The 19,733-nt window shown below is 44.4% G+C and overlaps 1 protein-coding gene across 1 annotated transcript in view; it reads left to right on the top strand.

Moving 5' to 3' along the window:
• Positions 1-6,198: 6,198 nt before the first annotated feature.
• Positions 6,199-19,733, top strand: part of ZBTB7C (zinc finger and BTB domain containing 7C) — a 238,884-nt gene continuing 225,349 nt past the window's right edge. The window contains exon 1 of the mRNA XM_078677259.1: positions 6,199-6,334. The gene's annotated coding sequence lies outside the window, so the exon portion shown is untranslated. The remainder of the gene's footprint in view (positions 6,335-19,733) is intronic.

Below are 19,733 nucleotides of genomic sequence, written 5' to 3'. Positions count from 1 at the left end.
TTTCAGCAAAGTGCCAGTGTTTACTTGGTAAAAAGAAATACGTACCGGGGCTCTCATCACTGGGCCACTGCCACTATGACTACCCATTGCCCCTGCCTATGATGGTACCAACACAACTACTAACCATCACACCATACAAGTGTCACAATTCAGGCTATTCTCTTCCCCCAAAGCAATAAGAATGGCTTGGGTTTTAGTCATTTTAATGTACATTGAATTAATAAACAACTGTTGTTATGCTCATCTCTAAATTATACAAACAGTGTCACCATGTGGCTGACTGTCATAAGTGCTGGTGCTGACAATTAAGTGCTGGTGCCGAGCACCGGCAACCACTTGCTCAAATTAAGCACTGAGTGCCACGTTCCTAGTACTTCTCCTGAATTTACAGAAATATGCAGAACACGTCCTGGCCTCATTTTCTGACACCAGGCCACTTTCAGCAGTGCCTGCTAGCTGTCTGCTTTTGTTTTTAGCAGCAATGTGCAGACAGAGAAGGGGCTTATCAGATGCAAACTGGGCCGATACCAAAGGCCAAAGTTAAGTAGTGGTTAGACCTCTTTTTGTTGGAGTATTGTGGCTGGGGGCTATTGGGAGCCTCACACCTGGATGCAATGGAGGGGAAACAAATACAGCACTTCACAAGTAGTTAAGAGTGCTTCCCTAAAGTACCTGTTACCAGTTACAAAGTGATGTGCTAAAGCGCTATAATAGAAATAAAACTAAATAGTAGTATTTAAATTGTTATTTGTGTACATGTGATGTAAAGCACTCTGACACCCTGTATTGGGATGAGTAGTGCCACTATGCATCCCAATACATGGTGTCAGAGCTCTTTACATCACACGTACAGAATATACATTGACAATAAATCATATGCGTGTACATCAATATGTGTTACATAAGACAGTAAGGGTTACAAGGTGTGGGAGACATGTGTCCTTCATACCTCACTGTGCTATATTAGAAGGATTGCAATTTATGAACTTCAAGTTACAAATGGATTTCTGTCTTAAAAGCAGTAACACACTTACCTATTTGCATAGAATATAAATCCGTCATGTGCGTGTTACACAGTGTGCTTTGCAGGAGACATTAACCCTTTATGCTACTATGATTCAAAACTAGGACTAGTCAAAACACAGATCTCTCCAGCAACTATGTTATCCTCCAGAGTTATCTTACCATTGTTATTATTCCCTGTGATTTATCTAGTACACAAAGATCTCTGCAGCAGGTGCCTTAACCCCATAAGATATTTTAAAATACAGACATTGCAACCAATTAAACAGAACAGACATACTGCCACGTTTCTCCTTGTTGCCAATTTCTTTGTGGCAGGGTTTACAAAAAATTTACAAATTGAGGCCCAGATTTTGCATCTGGGTTGCATCAATATTTTGGCAAAACCACAATGCAAAATCTAATTTGTTGAATATTGTAATGTGCTCAAATATACTCATGATAGGCTGTTGCACATATGTGCGATCTTAAGATATCACTTACTGTGCGGTCATGGGTTGTGCTGCCACTTTCTGTGATGCCACATGTGATGGCAACACACAACTGCTACAGATCTACCACTTTATATGATGCCAATCAAAGGCGGCAACACACCACTGCTTGCTACAGATCTACCACTTTATATGATGCCAATCAAAGGGGGCAACACACCACTGCTTGCTACAGATCTACCTCTTTATATGATGCCAATCAAAGTCGGCAACACACAACTGCTTGCTACAGATCTACCTCTTTATATGATGCCAGTCAAAGGTGGCAACACACCACTGTGACAGATGTACCTCTTTATATGATGCCAATCAAAGGCGGCAACACACCACTGTGACAGATGTACCTCTTTATATGATGCCAATCAAAGGCGGTAACACACCACTGTGACAGATGTACCTCTTTATATGATGCCAATCAAAGGCGGCAACACACCACTGTGACAGATGTACCTCTTTATATGATGCCAATCAAAGGCGGTAACACACCACTGTGACAGATGTACCTCTTTATATGATGCCAATCAAAGGCGGCAACACACCACTGCTACAAATGTACCTCTTTATATGATGCCAATCAAAGGTGGTAACACCACTGCTACAGATCTACTACTTTATACAATGCCAATAAAAGGCGGTAACACACCACTGCTTGCTTCAATCTACCACTTTATATAATGCCAATCAAAGGCGGCAACACACCACTGTGACAGATGTACCTCTTTATATGATGCCAATCAAAGGCGGTAACACACCACTGCCACAGATCTACCACTTTATATGATGGCAATCAAAGGCGGCAACACACCACTGCTTGCTACAGATCTACCTCTTTATATGATGCCAGTCAAAGGTGGCAACACACCACTGTGACAGATGTACCTCTTTATATGATGCCAATCAAAGGCGGCAACACACCACTGTGACAGATGTACCTCTTTATATGATGCCAATCAAAGGCGGTAACACACCACTGTGACAGATGTACCTCTTTATATGATGCCAATCAAAGGCGGTAACACACCACTGTGACAGATGTACCTCTTTATATGATGCCAATCAAAGGCGGCAACACACCACTGCTACAAATGTACCTCTTTATATGATGCCAATCAAAGGTGGTAACACCACTGCTACAGATCTACTACTTTATACAATGCCAATAAAAGGCGGTAACACACCACTGCTTGCTTCAATCTACCACTTTATATAATGCCAATCAAAGGCGGCAACACACCACTGTGACAGATGTACCTCTTTATATGATGCCAATCAAAGGCGGCAACACACAACTGCTTGCTACAGATCTAACACTTTATACGATGCCAATCAAAGGCAGCAACACACCACTGCTACAGATGTACCACTTTATATGATGCCAGTCAAAGGCGGCAACACAGCACTGCTACAGATCTACCACTTTATATGATGCCAGTCAAAGGCGGTAACACACCACTGCTATGCACCTCTCTATATGATGCCAAACAGTGTAAATGAAGGTCACTAACCAGGCCTTAAAAGATCACTTAAAGGCACCCTTTATCCGAGTGGCATGATGTCTCTTTAAATCCGGTTGGTCCAACGTGGGCCCTGGAGGGTTCGATGCACGTTAGTTCCATATGAGCTTAATTTACGTACAACTAGGCTAACCAGAACTTTTTTACGTAGGGGTTTCCCTGCAAAGCCTGAATGCATCCAGACCCCCCTTACCTGCTCTGCACGCCCCAGACTTCCCTAGGAAGCCCGTGGGGGTGAGGCGGAGGGAGGGGCAGGCTCCCCTGACAGCCAGGCGGATCCTCTCCGGGTGGTTCTGCCACGCACCGGCTGCCCCTCCCCTCCCGCGCACTGGCACCCCACGCCCTGGGCGTGTGTTCTCGCCTTTCAAACACAAACCCAGTTCTGTGTGTTTACATATCACTCCTGCGAGGTGCTTAGAGGCCAACGCCTAGAAGCCGCCCGTGGCACTGCCCTGGCGCTGGCATCGATTACACCCAGCTGTGGTACCCTCTACCGAGGGCCGCGCGCTCACCATAGATGTATCCATCGATAGCAATCATTTTGAGGAGCTGCTCTGCCAGGGTGGTCGAAGGCGGGGGTTCGCAAACTTCGCAAGCAGAAACTCAAGAAAACAGACTTACGTTTTGTATTTATTTCAACTGCGAGTCTTTCTACCTCAATCTGCACGAAACATTGCATTTTAGGATTATTGGAGAGCGCAGTGCCGTCGACGCAACTTTAAAGCTGTACCGAGAGAGCATAGAAATGTACCCAGGACGAACAACACGTGCACGTGGCTACAGTTACGTTAGCGCTGTAAAAAAGCACGTGCACAGATGCACACGTATATAAGTACAGATAAATATTATGTATAGGTGCAAGTTCATATGGGCGTCTGTAGAGAGGCGCGCGGCCCTTTGGAATAGGTTTAGTGCGTGAGGAAGCGATGTGTAAAGTGCAGTCCGATGAAATAGCGTACACAGGTGTTCACGTATAGGTACAGATCTGGACAGAACCTGTAACATTTACTCGTGCAAACATTCACATGTGCACAATAACGAGCTTACTGGACACGTACAGGTAAAGGTTCATCTGTACAGATATACTAATGCACAGTAACACATAACTAAGTCAAGTCCACCTATACAATTTGCATAAACAGGTGCTTATCTACATCATGTATAAAGCTGTATGCGTACATTGGTTTATGCACCGGCATTTAGGCACAAAAATGCACAGGTGCAGGGGCACTTTACAGGATCAAAAGCATAGTGGTGGGAGAACTTATGTGCATATGTACATGTGCAAACTTCATATATTCCGTATGGGTACATATGCACATGGTACAGTAAGCATACACAGGTACATGCCCACAGAATTGCACAGCAGAATGTATGTTAGCGCAAATTCATATGTACGGCTGCTCATATGCGCAGGCAAATGGGACGGCATGAATATGTAGAGGTGCATAGGCGTGTAACTCTATAGATGTTAGTCCCCAGGCTACATGTACAGGAAAACAGACACATAACTGGGCATGCCCATAACTACAGGCACTCGTGGTTTAAATGCACCGAAGCTCCAGTACATAGTGTTACAAAGGTGCGGGTGAGCACAGATACACTTGATTCAAATGTATATATGTTCAAGCACATATGTGCATACATAGATGTGTGGGTGACGATGCCCGTGTTGTACAGGAACACGTGATAGATAAATGCACATATGCTGTGATACTTATGTGCATACATCGTGTTACATAGAAGCGGGTGAACACAGGTACACTCGATCCAAGTACTTATGTGCATAGGTGCGGGGGTGACGGTGCGCACGTACAGGTACACGTGATTTAAATGCTCACATGCTCTGGTACTTATGTGTATCCATACAGGTACACAGAAGCGGGTGACGGTGCCCATATACAGGTACACGTGATTTAAATGCACATACGCTCAGGTACTTATGTGCATACATACAGGTACACAGGTTCAGATATACAAGTAAACGTGCACATGCACTTAAAGACCTAGACGGTAAAGGTACGCATGTACGGGTGCAGGTAGATGGGTCCAGCAGCTGAGGTACATAGGTGCACCATATATACCTAAGCGCATGTATATATGTGCTGACAGAGAGGGCCTTTGCTGGACTAGAGCGCCCTGGGCGGAAAGTTTTGTGGCACCCTCACCGCCGCTGGTGAATATACGGAAAAAGCGAGTACAGCCCAGGTCGCCCATTTAAAAAAAAAACCCACTCCCTATGCACAGGAACATTGTTATAGGATTACACGGGCACGTCTTCCTTCCTGCATATGTTCATATACTCAGCCACATTGCACAGGATACATATGTAGTGATTCACAGGCAAAGGGCTGGACAGATCTCGGTGCTCAGACTACACAGATAACAAAGGTGATACCGCCCTTAGAAACGGGGTGGGAGGGGTTACTTCTGAAAGATGAAATACCGACAACCTGCAGGCTAAAATTACCCGGTGCCGCAGCCTGCACTGATTGTTCCACCCACTGAGCTCCTTGAGAATGGAGTAGCAAACTGCTAGAGACAACGAATATCTAACAATCTAATATAATATTTTTGCGTGACATGTTTTGGGTGGACTTTTCAGTATACTCCTGCGAACGCGTTGCTGTGAAAAACCGTAAATGAATCTGAAAGAGGTCGGAGAGTGCCATTTTTGGATGGCAGGTGACGTGAAACTTCGCTTTAGCGCCGGTAACACTCCCTCTCCCGAAAGATGAAAGGCTGGGTCAGCTCTGCCGGTTAAACTTTGGCATATCTGTCTAGCAGGATCTCGGCTTCAGTGAGCTATTTATAGCACGGGTTTAGTGAGAGAGGGTACATTTCTGCTGGTGTATTGACTGACTACCACAGAAGAATATGCGCTATTTCCGAATGGCTGAGGTCTTTCCAGAGCGCCGCGAGTCCTGCCGGGCGCTGTGTACCCCTCCCCCTCCCGGAGGAGGTGTGCGTGCTCGCCAGGAAGGGCAGGCCCGGGACGCTCCTGGCGGACTCGGTACATCCACCGCCTAGTGCTCAGCCCTCAATTGTACAGGTGGACGAGCGGGGCCCGCTGCCAAATTCTTTCGGTTCTTAGGGAGTGGTGGGAGTGAATTCTTAACCGCTCCTAAAAAGGCTTAGCTTCCCTCACACACACACAGCAGTGACAATCTGGGGATAGCCGAGGCGCCCTTCCACAACTTTACCGACGCGTCTTTTCCACAGCAGGGAGGCTGCGTCGTGGTTCCGTCCCCTGTCCCTGGAGCGCCGCGGGAGCAGAGGCGAGGACGCGCCCGGAAGCGGAGGCTGGTAGGCGCTCTTTGTAGGCTCGCTGACTGGTTTCGAGGCGCGCTTCCAGGAGCAGGCTGGGGGCTCGGGGGACACTTTCGTATTAAAAGCCTTTTGATTCATTCAGGAGCCGCGCAGCTATCCTAGGAATCGTACAGTCGGAACAGGGAAAATGTAAATACCATCACAGCAGCGCCCCTGCGTTCTGAGGTCACCAACCTGTAGTGTAGTGCACAATTTCTAAGCAGCACCTTGAAGCCCGTCGCCAAACGCTGTGGTGAAAATTCTAGTTGACAAGATACACATCTTGTTTATTGTTTCAGTCTGCATTTGTATGTCGCTTATGTTTTTTTTTAAAATTGTGGAACATATAGTGAAATGTCCAAAGAGAGACATTTAGTGAAAGGTGTTTCTGGAAACAATCTGTTACTGGTGGATCTACACAGGGAGATTTGTACACCATACGGAAACCTATAGCACTCCACTTCCCACAAAAACACCTCCAGGCACTTTCAGGCTGTTCAGAAGGTTTAGATTGGACACATCACACACAGGCTCTCTGACATTTTGTAATTTGGACTATCGTTGTTTATATACCCTGAGTACACCACAGTGACTTCATTAGGTTGGGCACATTTTACCTATTGCTCCTCATTAGTTTGGTTTCAAATTTGAAAACTACGCGTGGCATGAGTGACTATGAAGTATGTACAATAAAGTTGGGCGTGCTTAGCAATATTTTGGGAAGTCATTAGTCCCTCTAAAGTCCAGGAAGATTCTGATCGGGTTTACCAGAACACAGTAGCCTCACAGACCCTTAATCTATGGAAAAGTATCTATGAAAATATCTATGAAAATATTTTTATGTCCTGAAGAAGGTTGACTACAACACGACTTTCAGTCCACCGAAACCTGTTGCAATGTGTTTTTGGAAAACTGAGCATTACTTTGTAAGACACAATGGTTTAATTTTGGATGCTGGATTAGGGATGTAACAGTAATATTAATGTTTTTAAATTTATATTTGTACATTTGTGGGTGGGGGTTCACAGTTTTGCTAATTAAAAAAATATATCATATTAAATATGCGTTATTAATAAATAATTAATTCATTTTTTCTGTTGTGTGCTACAACTACTTTATGTTTAAGATGAATGTCCTACAGATATGCAGGGTTTTTTAAGTTGATTATTTGTTACTTGAGTTTTGGTCCTTTAATTTTATTAAACATGGGCTCTCCAATAGTGTTCATTTTATGGGTTGTTGACTTGACCACGTAAACATTTTTGCGGTAACTGTATAGGAAACTGTAGAAAGTATTGGTCAATTTACGTAAACACATTTGTGTTGGTGGTATTCGTAGTTGCCAGTAGTACGTTGCACAGTCTTGAAGTTAGAAATCCATTGTAACATGTACTGTATTTTAATTTGCTGCATTTACAAATAGTGTGGGGAAGACAGTCACATCATCATCTTCTTTTTCAGCTTTTTTAAAACGTTTTTAAAGAGGCACAAGATGGTGATTTGCTCATGATCACAGTGTTCTGGAGAAGTGTGGAAACCAAGCCTAGGTGCTCTTAGATAGCATGTCTCAAAGTTCCAGAATCACAAATGTAGCCCATAGAAGACCATACTTCCTCCCATGCAGGTAGATTGGTATTGCGGTAAGGGCAGACTTTACAAAGGGGTCGCCTTTTAAGTTGAGTAATTAGTATTATGTCATGATAGAAGAGGGAGCTTTACTTTGGATGATAAGATTTCATTTCTATTAAAATATGATCGGTTTTCGTTGCAGCGACAAACCTACAAAAAAATTATTTGCAATGAGGAAGGGGGTACACAATGGGTAGCTGTGTAATACAGTACAATATTCCCATTAAGAAGTCCTGATGACATCATAAACCATGAGGCCAAAGGCTAGAGGCAAAACCACTGAACGGAATTACACCAAATTTGGCAGAAAGCTATATTTTTCACCGAAAGCGTGATTCTTGTGATTTGTTGTAAACCAATTCAATAGTTTTTGAGAAATTAGGATAACAATGTATAGATATCTAGAGACAAAGGAGAATCGTAAGACTGACAGATCAAACGATAACGATCTGATTGGCTACTGTCAACTTCAACAAATATGTTTAGCAGCCATTTTAGGACTCTGGGGCTCAATCCCTGTGCCCTAAAAATGGCCTAAAAAAAGAAATAATGCATGGGGGCAAGGTAGGGATGCCCTTACCCCATAGCCCCCTAGGCCTGGTGGGGAGGACCCAGATGAACCCCCCGATCCCCTCCCTGGCCAAATTTAGAAAATAATAAATTTGGTGGCACAATTTTTTATAAACATCCCACCGTGGTGGGTAGAGGTGGGCGAGCCACTGAAGGCTTGAGCCTAAATCTGTTGGAATCTCAAGCCCATAACAAGCTGAGATTTCATGTGGCTTCTGCCTGCCACCGTCCTTCTACCCAGGATGTGGCATTACAACCGGAGCTGCTGACTTTGGTACTGGAGAATAAGGTTCTAGTCTTGGGTCGGCTCAACAACATCCTGTGATTCTGGGCAAATCACTCAATCTGTCAGTGCCTATAAACATTGATTGTGACCTTGTGTAATGTAACTTGTGCTTATGTAAAGCATTTCAATACCTTAGAATAGAGATTGTGCTATAAAAAAACTGCAGAAAATGAACAGAGAAGTAAAAACAAAGCTTTAACATAAGGAATGTCAAATAGGTAATCATTTACTGGCTGATTTGTACAAAGGGAAATCAGATAACCTAGTTGGCACATTTAAATGTTCTATAATAAAATGGAGAGGAGGCATGAATGTGCCCCTCCTCCCCACCTCAAGCCAGATAATGGCCTGGAGGTCCCAATCCCTGGAGCCTGATGTATTATTAATTTATCAGGAGAGGGGGCTATGGGAACCCATCCCTGATCCATTTAACAGCCCTGTTGACCGCATGCACCGGGGCCTGATGCATTCTTTGTTCATTAGGAGCGGGGGCATGCGGCCCCCTCCCTGAGCCTCTTAACGGGCCCAGGGACACATTTTCAGGAGTCCCACGTATTGTTCATTTATTTTGAGAGGGGGTTATGGGGCCCATTCTCCAAACCACTTTATGGCCCCAGGGACCTTATCCCCTGGTGACCAATGGAAGACAGTGTCCCGGTGACCCCAGCCCCTGGTTCACTGTGTTTTGTTTCCTGCCTTCACAGGCAAGAGTTCACTAAAACTATTCCACCGCGAGGGAGAACAAATCTATCTCGCTGCCTGCACTCTTGCGGGCAGGAAACACAGGATTGCTCCCACCCGGCGGGAGAAGAAACAAAAGCTGCTCCCAGCCAAACAGGAGCAAAGAAATCAAGCTAGCTCCTGCCAACACCTGGCATGGGTGCTGGCTGGGAAGCCGGCAGGGCAGCGGGGGCCTGCTCCCGTTGCCCCAACATTTGGTTCAAGTGTGGGTGTCCTGGGTGGGACCGGGGCACCCACAATACAAAAAAATGTGGGGAAAAAACAAGAGGGGTGCTGACCATCGAGCCTGGCTGGTCCATGGGGACCTTGGGCCTTCCCTTGCGGCCCCCAACAATATTTAAAGGTGTGGGTGCTCCGGATTAGACCAGGTTACCCAGGGCAAAAAAAGAAATAAGTTGTGGCCTTGCTGGATTATTGTTGAAGTGGTGGCCACTATTACATTTTCACTGCCCCCCCTGGGATCTCCCCATTAAGACCTGTGTGGGTTTTTAAAAAAAATACATCAATGTCGTGGTCCCCTAAGGAGGGCCAGGGGCACCCCCAACTAATTACAAAAGTGCTGTGGGTGGCTGCAGGGAGCATGCAACCCCCAGGAATTAAAAACATGCTGTAAATCTCCTGGGTCATTGAATGCATAACCCCTGGAGGGCTTACCATTGTTTTTCAAGTATTCTGAACTTGAGCTCTCTGGAGTGTGGAGACCTCTTGTTGCTGGTCCTATGACTGTATATTTTGTGGCCTGGAAAGTGTAAAAGATAGACTCAAACAGATGTTTATGGTGTTTTCACTATAAATGCGACACTTTAAATACTTTTGTGACAATTATTATTATTAAGAATTGCCAAATGTGTCTATTAAAGGAATACATTCATATTATGGTCATTGACAAAATATTGTGGTCACTTTTTGACAACGCCTAAGTTTGCTTTATATGTTGATCTACTGCCCCAGAGAAAGCCAATAGGCCTTCCTTTTATATTTTTGTTTTTAGACTCTTTGGGTAAGCCAGTAGGGCTGTCTTACTTAAAATGGCACACCTTTATGTTGTTACTTTATGTTGAAAAACTTCAGAAATTCAGAGAAAAAAGCAAAGGTTAAAGTGAATTTGTAGTTAGGTATGCTGATAATGTCTTACTTCAGATTAAAAAACCTCAGAAATGTACTGATAAAAACAAGTTTAAAGTGACGTTATAGTTAGGTGAAAATATCAGTTAGAATGTAATATTTTAAATGCAAGAAATACTGAAATTCATCATTATATTTTACTGAGCTAAATACAACCCGTGCCCTGACATGCACTGTTTATGACCTCACATACTACATCACTTGTGACATGTCCAGTGACATCACTGATGACATAATTCATCATACTGCTCCGCACATTACACTATAAACGGCTAGATCATTTTAAAAAAGAGGTCCTACCCTCTACTAGGAAGAACTATTTTCTACACATAAAGTCTTGCAGTTTAATGATCATCACAACTTTTCTTTTTTTAATGACTTATCCACCAACTCTTTGGCACAAGTGTAAGGATTTCACATTAGCTGAACTTTCCTGTCCTAACAAAATGAATCGTTTTCTGGTGTCTTAGATTCTGCCAATACTTTTTTCTGTTTGCTATCTAATTAGGTGCCTTTTCCACTGTAGACCTTGTCATAATAGCAATACCTGTAATGCACCCAACAGCCCCGGACTCTAGAACATTCTGGCACATCCTGTACAGGAATGCTCTCCGCTGGAGATGACCCCAGCAATGTCTGAATAATATGTTTGCGCTTATTTACTCAGGTGTGCCAATTAAGAAAACTCCAGGAATAGAAATTGGAAATCTGTTCCCTTTGAATTGCACCCGAGCTGGTGAACCACCACAAAGGAAAGGGTTTCAGTTGGTTAGGTCTGGCCTAGAGGCAGCTTTGACTGTGTTTCCAGACCTCATATTTTCCAAAATCATAATAAAAATGCATAGAGATATAAATGACCAGAATGAAGCAACCCGTTTCATCTGCTCAAGTGTCATTCCCAATTTTCTTCTTCCCATGCCACACTAAAGCACGGCACAATTTATCAACCCGCTTTAGCCATTGGCTCTCTTTACTGTGAGTGATGCTATTTTTAGCTTGCACATGTGCACATCCGCCTAAAAAGAGGTGCTCTTCGGTGTCAGGGGGCAGGCACATCTCTGCTGTAAGTTCTGCTTTGATTTCATAGTTTCTTTGGTTATTCTTGCAATAGGTCATGTTTTACTTACTTTTTTTGTTTAACACAAATGCAGGCTACAAGTAGATGGATGCATTTGTGCTTTGCATTATTTTTTACACATTTAATGACTAATGCGTGTGTTTGTAAATAAATAGATACATATGAAAAAGAAGACTTTACAAGGACAGACCAGTTAGCTTTGCCTATGGTCTTTGTTGAGTTGTTCCCATTTTTACTCTAGAGGCGTTATCCAAATGTTTCAGTCTTTTTTACTGTTGGTCAAAAAATTGATGTTCACCCATTAGTGACTTGCCCGGTTTGTCAGCCATTGCATTCTGCACCGCAACTAATTTAAGGGGTTTTCAAACCAAATACTTAAACCAGGGAATCTGTGTTTAGTGGGCGAGTAGAGAGATTTACACCAGGGCTGGGCTAGGAATCCAAAGCAGACCTGGCAAAAATGTCCAGCAGAGGCCTTCTCTCTCTCTCTTTCTCTCTCCTTCTTTCTCTCTCTCTCGCTCTCTCTCTCGCTCTCTCTCTCTTTCTCTCTGCATCTTTCCCTCCCTCTCTCTCTCTTTCTCCATCTCTCTCTCTCTCTCTCTCTCTCTCAATCTCTCTCTCTCTCTCTCCATCTTTCTCCCTCCCTCTCTCTTTCTCTCGCTCTCTCTTTCTCTCTGCATCTTTCTCTCCCTCGCGCTATCTCTCTCTTTCTCCATCTCTCTCTCTCTCTTTCTCTCTCAATCTCTCTCTCTCCATCTTTCTCCCTCCCTCTCTCTCGCTCTCTCTCTCTTTCTCTCGCACGCTCTTTCTCTCTGCATCTTTCTCTCTCTCTCGCTCTCTCTCTTTTTCTCCATCTCTCTCTCTCTCTCTCTTTCTCCCTCCCTCTCTCTTTCTCTCTCTCTTCATCTCCTGAAGCTCCCGCTGCGCTAGCTGCAATTAACCTCAGGGAGCTGCAGAAAGCGACAGAGCACTAGGCCTTCAAAGTCCCGCCTCCATTGGCTCCAGCTCTCAGGAAAGTCTGATGTGATTGGCCAGTGTGCCCCTGATCGAAACAGGTGTACAGGACCCTGTGAAGTATGCACGAGGCAGCACCATTGCCTCAGTGATACAGAACCACCACTTAGCAACAATGGAACCGCTGATAGTAGTTGGGTATTCATTAGCAAAACGCTCTTTAGTTAGATGTACTCCGAAGTAAATGTCCAGATAAACGGTCAGATGTTATCTGCTGTGGATTTGAAGAGGCCAGTGTCTTCAGCTGACACTGGCAGCCATTACAATCTTAAAAATATTTTTTTTTGTCTGCCATCTGTTTTGTGAATTAAAAATTCAAACGACTTTTGAGAAAATAAGAATTAAAAAATATTCATGAAGAAATGTGTAAATATGCCACTTCAGGCTTACTACCTCTCACGGGCACAAGTTTATTCCTGCAAACTGCGATGGACACAGGTTTGCAGGAGTAAGTCTGAGAAGTTCTGTGAATGTGAAGCCAACATAATGGTCAGTTGTGGGTGCAAATACTTTTGTGCAAAAGCACAAGCAAAACTGTTTCCCCACATACTGAAACTATTTTTGAGAGTGTTCCATTTGCATTCCCTCTTGGAGCAGATTTACTTCTGCCCTTGACAGTATTATGTCCGTGTCTATACCTAGAGTGTCAGAAATTGGGTTACTGGCTGACTTGGGTGTGTGACCTGGTCATATGACAACCACAGTCCTCGTCAGGGTGAGGAACAAGCCAACCCTAAATTAGCCTGTGCTCACCCCTCTGGTAGCTTGGCACAGAGCAGTCAGGCTTAAATTAGAGGCAATATGTAAAGTATTTGTGCAACACTTCAAACAGTGAGACAGTGTAAACACCACACTAAAAGGTTCCCATACCAGGTTAGAAAAATAGAGCAAAAGTAAAACAAGATCACCACAAAAAAATCCAGTCAGTAGAACCAGAGATCTGAATTTTTAAAGAATAAAGTGAATATAGTGCCAAAAAAGCACAAAGCACCAACTTGGGATATCTGCTTGTTCTGGGCCTGGTCAAAGGAAAACGTTCAGGCTGACTGCAATGGAGTGCAGGTCGGATACAGTCCCATATTACTCCAGCTAATGTTTTACCATCTCAAGTTTTGTGCCAAGAGTCCCATTCACAATGGAAAGTATCACAGGATGCAAGTAGAGCATCGCAGGTTGTGGTAAGCGTTGCGCAAAGAGCAGGTCAGGCATTACAAATGGGTGGGCTGGTGCTTCTCCATGGCGGTCGTCTGCAGGTAATCGATGCTTGCCAGGAGGCAGCTCGTGCTCAACTTCAGTGTGAGTAGCGCGGTCTCGGTGTGAACATGCCCTTTCATGGTTGAGAAGAGCCCAAAAGATGGATTTTAGAGTCTGTGGGCCACACTAAGTGTCCATGACCTGAGAGGCACTGTTTGGGGGTCAGGAACTCAATACAGCCGGCTCCAGGAGCTGGCTGGGGAGCCTTTTATGTCCGTGAGGCTCAGATCAGGAGGCCAGCAGACTAGCACTTGGAGTCACTCTGGTGTTCTGGGTTCAAGATGAAGATGCAGGTCCAGTTTTCTTCCCCAGGCAAAATGGAAGCAGGTCAGCACAGCAAGACAGCAGTTCTTTTAGAGCAGCAGTCCAGCAGAGTAGCAGTCCTTGTAGCACCACAGCATCCCATCTATTTGGAAGACTATCTACAGGTCCATATTTGTACTCAAGAGTTTGTATCTGAGGTCCAGTATTTATTCACATGTATGCATTTAAAGTCAAAAAAAGCTTCTAGATGCAAGGCCTTGAAGGGCACAGAAGCCCTGCCTTCCTGTCACCGGCTACAGACTAACTAAAGGGGGTATGCATCCTTTTGTGTGGAGAAAGGATACAGCCTATTCAGGTGTAAGTGGGGCTGGGCTCAGCTCTTCCCACCCATACTGAAAGTGATGGCCCATCCAGTCACTTCTAAGCTCCCCAGTGTGTGATGCTGTTTAGGAAAAATACACAAAGCCAAACTGTCAACTACACCCAGTCTTGACCCAGAGTCAGACTGCAGGCACCAAATGGCTAAAACAAGAAATTGCCTTTACAAATCTGATTTCACCATCTTAGGATTTCAAAATTGTGATTCCAGAGACACCAAACATGAACTGGTTATCTATTCCCATTAGGAAATTACCCTTATAAAATGTAACAAGGCAATCCCAGTGTTATCCTAGGGGAGAGATAGGATTTGCAGTAGTAAGAAATGTATTAAAGAGTTTTTCACCACTAGTATATGTAAAACTTAAAAGTACATATCCTGCTTTTTGAATACATTGCACCCTCACCACTGGGCTGTCCAGGGCACATTCTAGGTGTGACTTATATGTATTAAAAAGGAAAGTTTATGCCTGGCAAAATGTTTACTTTGCCAGGTCGAAATGGCAGTTTAGAACTGCACACACAGGCTCTGCAATCGCAGGCCTGAAACATGTTTAAAGGGCTTCTTCAGTGGGTGAAACGATAAGTACTGCAGACGCATTAGTAGCATTTAATTTACAGGCCCTGGGTACCTATAATGCCACTTTACCAGGGACCTACAAGTAAACTAAATATGCCAATATGGTATAAGCCAGTGTTAACATGCTTTAGGCAGAGAGCACAATTACTTTAGCACTGGTTAGCAGTTATAAAGCGCACAGCAAGTCCTAAGCACAACAAAAACGAATTCAGCAAGAATAAGATGAGTGAAGGCAAAACTTTTGCGGGTGACCCTGCAGAAAGTCTAACATAGGGTGTGTGTTAGTCATGAAGAAGTTTATGAATACCTACAAACATGTTTGTTTGTTGATATTGCCAGTCTCTTCGCAGCATCCCTGCCCTGGTCTGCTCCTACCCAACTCAAGTAATGGATTCCGTCATGCATAACTTTACACTGTGCTGGGGTAATGTTACACATGAGTAATTCATTTACAAAGTGCATGTTTACCTTTTGCGAGTTCCTTGCACAATTAAAGCACACCATTGGCTCATGTTAGGTTAACTCACTCATGCAATTGACTTTGTAATTCAGATATCTGATGATAAAAAGGAAGAGGGCATTAGAGTGGTTCCAGGTGCTGGGGCTTCTTTCAAATGTTATATAAATACAATTAATTATTAGATAGCTTATTACCTTCTCATTTATACCAAATCAATGCGACGAATATTATGGAGGAGAATCTTGATGTAGCCAACGCCTCCTCCACAGGCTTGTCCTTTAGAAAAAATATTATACCCTGTTACATATTCACTTTAGAAAATGTTACTTAGGCTTTGTATGACCACCACTTAGTTTCCTCTCTCTCGTAGATATCCATTTATTACCAGTCTCTCCACACTAAGATAGTGATCCAAAGTCGCTTTCTTTCTACCTGTTGTGAATCTCGCCTCTCCTGCTTCTAATAAATATACTTTAAATCTCTCTTTTCGTTTCTCACATAAAATGACAGACCCTCCAGGTAATTGTAGGAATGAGAAGTGGAGTTCCATGGGTCTGCATGACGTTATCATGCTGGGGAAGACCGTGGGTCTGCATGACATTATCCTTCTGCGGAGGACCTGCTCTTGTGGCACACCGTGGTTCTGCATTGCATTATCATGCTGCGGAGGACCTGTGCCTGTTGACAATGGTGGGTCCGCATGAGGTTATCATTCTGTGGAGGACCTGCACCTATTAAGGATGGTGGGTCTGCATGATATTATGCTGTGGAAGACCTGCGCCTGTTGACGAAGGTGGGTCCGCATGATGTTATGATGCCTTCACGCTGTGGAGGATCTGCGCCTGTTGATGACAGTGGGTCCGCAGGATGTTATCATGCTGTAGAGAACGAGCGCCTGTTGAGGACGAAGGGTCCGCATGATGTTATGCTGTGGAGGACCTGCAACTGTTGATGAAGGTGGGTCCACATAATGTTATCCTGCTGTGGAGGACCTGCGTCTGTTGATGACAGTGGGTCTGCATGATGTTATGCTGTGGAGCACCTGTTGACGATGGTGGGTCCTAGTGATGTTACCATGCTGTGGAGGACCTGCGCCTTTTGCCGATGGTGAGTCCGCATGATAATATCATGCTGTGGAGGACCTGCACTTGTTTTTGACGATGGGTCCGCATGATGTTATCATCCTGTGGAGAACCTGTGCCTGTTGACAACGGTGGGTCCGCATGATGTTATGCTGTGGAGGACCTGCGTCTGTGGATGACAGTGAGTCCGCATGATGTTATGCTGTGGAGGACCTGCGTCTGTTGATGAAGGTGGGTCCGCATAATGTTATCCTGCTGTGGAGGACCTGCGTCTGTTGATAACGGTGGGTCCTCATGATGTTATGCTGTGGAGGACCTGCGTTTGTTGATGGCGGTGGTTCTGCATGAAGTTATGCTGTGGAGGACCTGAGTCTGTTGATAATGGTGGTTCCGCATGATGTTTCCATGCTGTGGAGGACCTGCACTTGTTGACGACGGTGAGTCCGCATGATGTTATGCTGTGGAGGACCTGCGTCTGTTGATGAAGGTGGGTCCGCATAATGTTATCCTGCTGTGGAGGACCTGCGTCTGTTGACAACGGTGGGTCCTCATGATGTTATGCTGTGGTGCACCAGTTGACGATGGTGGGTCCTCGTGATGTTACCATGCTGGGGAGGACCTGCACCTTTTGCCGATGGTGAGTCCGCATGATAATATCATGCTGTGGAGGACCTGCACTTCCTTTTGACGATGGGTCCGCATGATGTTATCATGCTGTGGAGAACCTGTGCCTGTTGACAACGGTGGGTCCGCATGATGTTATGCTGTGGAGGACCTGCGTCTGTGGATGACAGTGAGTCCGCATGATGTTATGCTGTGGGGGACCTGCGTCTGTTGATGATGGTGGTTCTGCATGATGTTATGCTGTGGAGGACCTGCGTCTGTTGATAACGGTGGTTCCGCATGATGTTTCCATGCTGTGGAGGACCTGCGCCTGTTGACGACGGTGAATCCGCATGATGTTATCATGCTGTGGAGGACCAGCGTCTGTTGATGACGGTGGTTCCGCATGATGTTTTGCTGTGGAGGCCCTGCGTCTGTTGACGAAGGTGGGTCTGCATGATGTTATCATGCTGTGGCGAACCTGTACCTGTGGAGGACTATGGTCTGCATGACGTTATAATGCTTCTCCAACCCTGTGGCTGCACTGGGATGATAGGCAGTACTTTTCCATCAGGGGTTTCACTTATGCGTGTAATGATGTTCATAGACTTATTTTAGTCTCTCTGAATTATGTTGTTAGTTCTTTTTAGATTTTTTTCTTTCCTCACAATAATTAATAGAAGTATGCTGACTCTGTTTTAGACACTCACTGCCTAGTGCATGATGATCCCCCAAGCCTGTGTGTTCACAGTCTCACACGCTTAGCCCTGCTTGCCCACATACACTTGAGTGCAATGCCAGAGTAAGACCTACAGTCATACCTACAATCACACCTACAGACAGAGATGGCTGAGACAAATTCATTGAACTTGGAAATTGTACTCATCTGCACGTCATATCCGGAATCTTTCCACTAAATGAAATATACATGTGTATGGATGAGCGCCGAATAAGAACACGTGGCCCTAAAATTAGGGACATGGGGTGTTACTGGCTGTTGCATCCATGTTTGGCAGGTGTAAAAAGATCGGTGGCCTGCTGGCATTGTGTTTCCATGGGCTGCTGTTCAAAAGAAATACTGTGTAAAAATGTAGTAACAGAACGGCAATATCTATACTCCTTAAAAAACCAACAGACCTGAGCAATGTAACTGAGGCAGAGCTTTCAGTATGTACAGGATTCTTCTTTAGTTAATGCCAGTTTTGTATGTAACTTCCCCAATAATTGACTTGAAGACCTGAGTCAGCAATAGAAGTACAGGCATCTGAAAATACATTTTGAGACAAATTATAATATTATTATAGTAAGTAGAAAGGCACCAAATAATGCATGCCTTTCAGAGCTCAAATTCCCATAAAAGGATTCCTCATCTCAGGAAAGTTGACCTTACTCTAGAGCCTATTGCTTCCTTCCAAGGAGGAGCGTGTATTTTGCTTCAAATCGAATGCCATTGGTGACAGGGTTCAGGCCTCTATCGAGCATTATGGCCCAGGTTTAGTAGATTTTTGCGACTGGGTTGCGTAACTTATGTGGCGCAGCCATGACGCATTTTTGCATGCCATTTGCCGAGGCACGCAAAGTCGATGTGTTGTGGCTATGCAGCACATAGAGCTGCCTTGCATTACTTTGCATCAGATGGGCCGTACAAGGGTGGAGCATGGGCGTTCTCATGTATCCACCCAAGTATTTTGATGCAAACACAGATTTACAAAGATTTCTAAACCTGGGCGTGTGCCAAAATGATGCGCCTACCCGACAAAGGCGTAACGAGGAGAAATATCTTTATTTTGCAACACACAAAAAGAGGAATATGCCACAACAAAATGTAAATACTAATAAATTAAATTAACAGATGTTCCAAAATATGTACGCAGCAAGAAAAGTTCAAGGAGGCACATTGTTTTATTTGTAATTCCGAACTGTGATGGCAACAAAGATTTTAATAGGATCAAAAGAATGAAAAAGACTTTTATTGTGTGATGCGCAAATGAAAATTATGAACAGAAATCTGATTTCCGCACGTTATCGGCTGTGTTCTAAACAGGTTTAGCAGTAAAGCTGCATGACGGATCTGAACGTAGCGGCCAATTCAAAATGCCATTTCAGTGGAAAATGTGCTCTCTGTAAAGGCAGCACCCTGTCCCACCATGCTTTAGTCATATATTTGCTATAACATGTTTCAAAATACACTTTTGGGCAGACACTACTTGCCCACTTTCCTGCCCCACGTTTCTGACGAACGGGCGTTGTTCATGTTCTGCCGCTGGCCGCTTGACACGAAGGGGAGATAACGCGAGACAGCGTCTTAGTGACACATGCCTCGCGAGCAAAA

Source organism: Lissotriton helveticus, chromosome 2_1 (genome assembly GCF_964261635.1).
Source record: "Lissotriton helveticus chromosome 2_1, aLisHel1.1, whole genome shotgun sequence".
NCBI classification, from domain to species: domain Eukaryota; kingdom Metazoa; phylum Chordata; class Amphibia; order Caudata; family Salamandridae; genus Lissotriton; species Lissotriton helveticus.
Note: the sequence above shows the minus strand (reverse complement) of the source record. Positions and strands in the feature narration are given on the sequence as shown.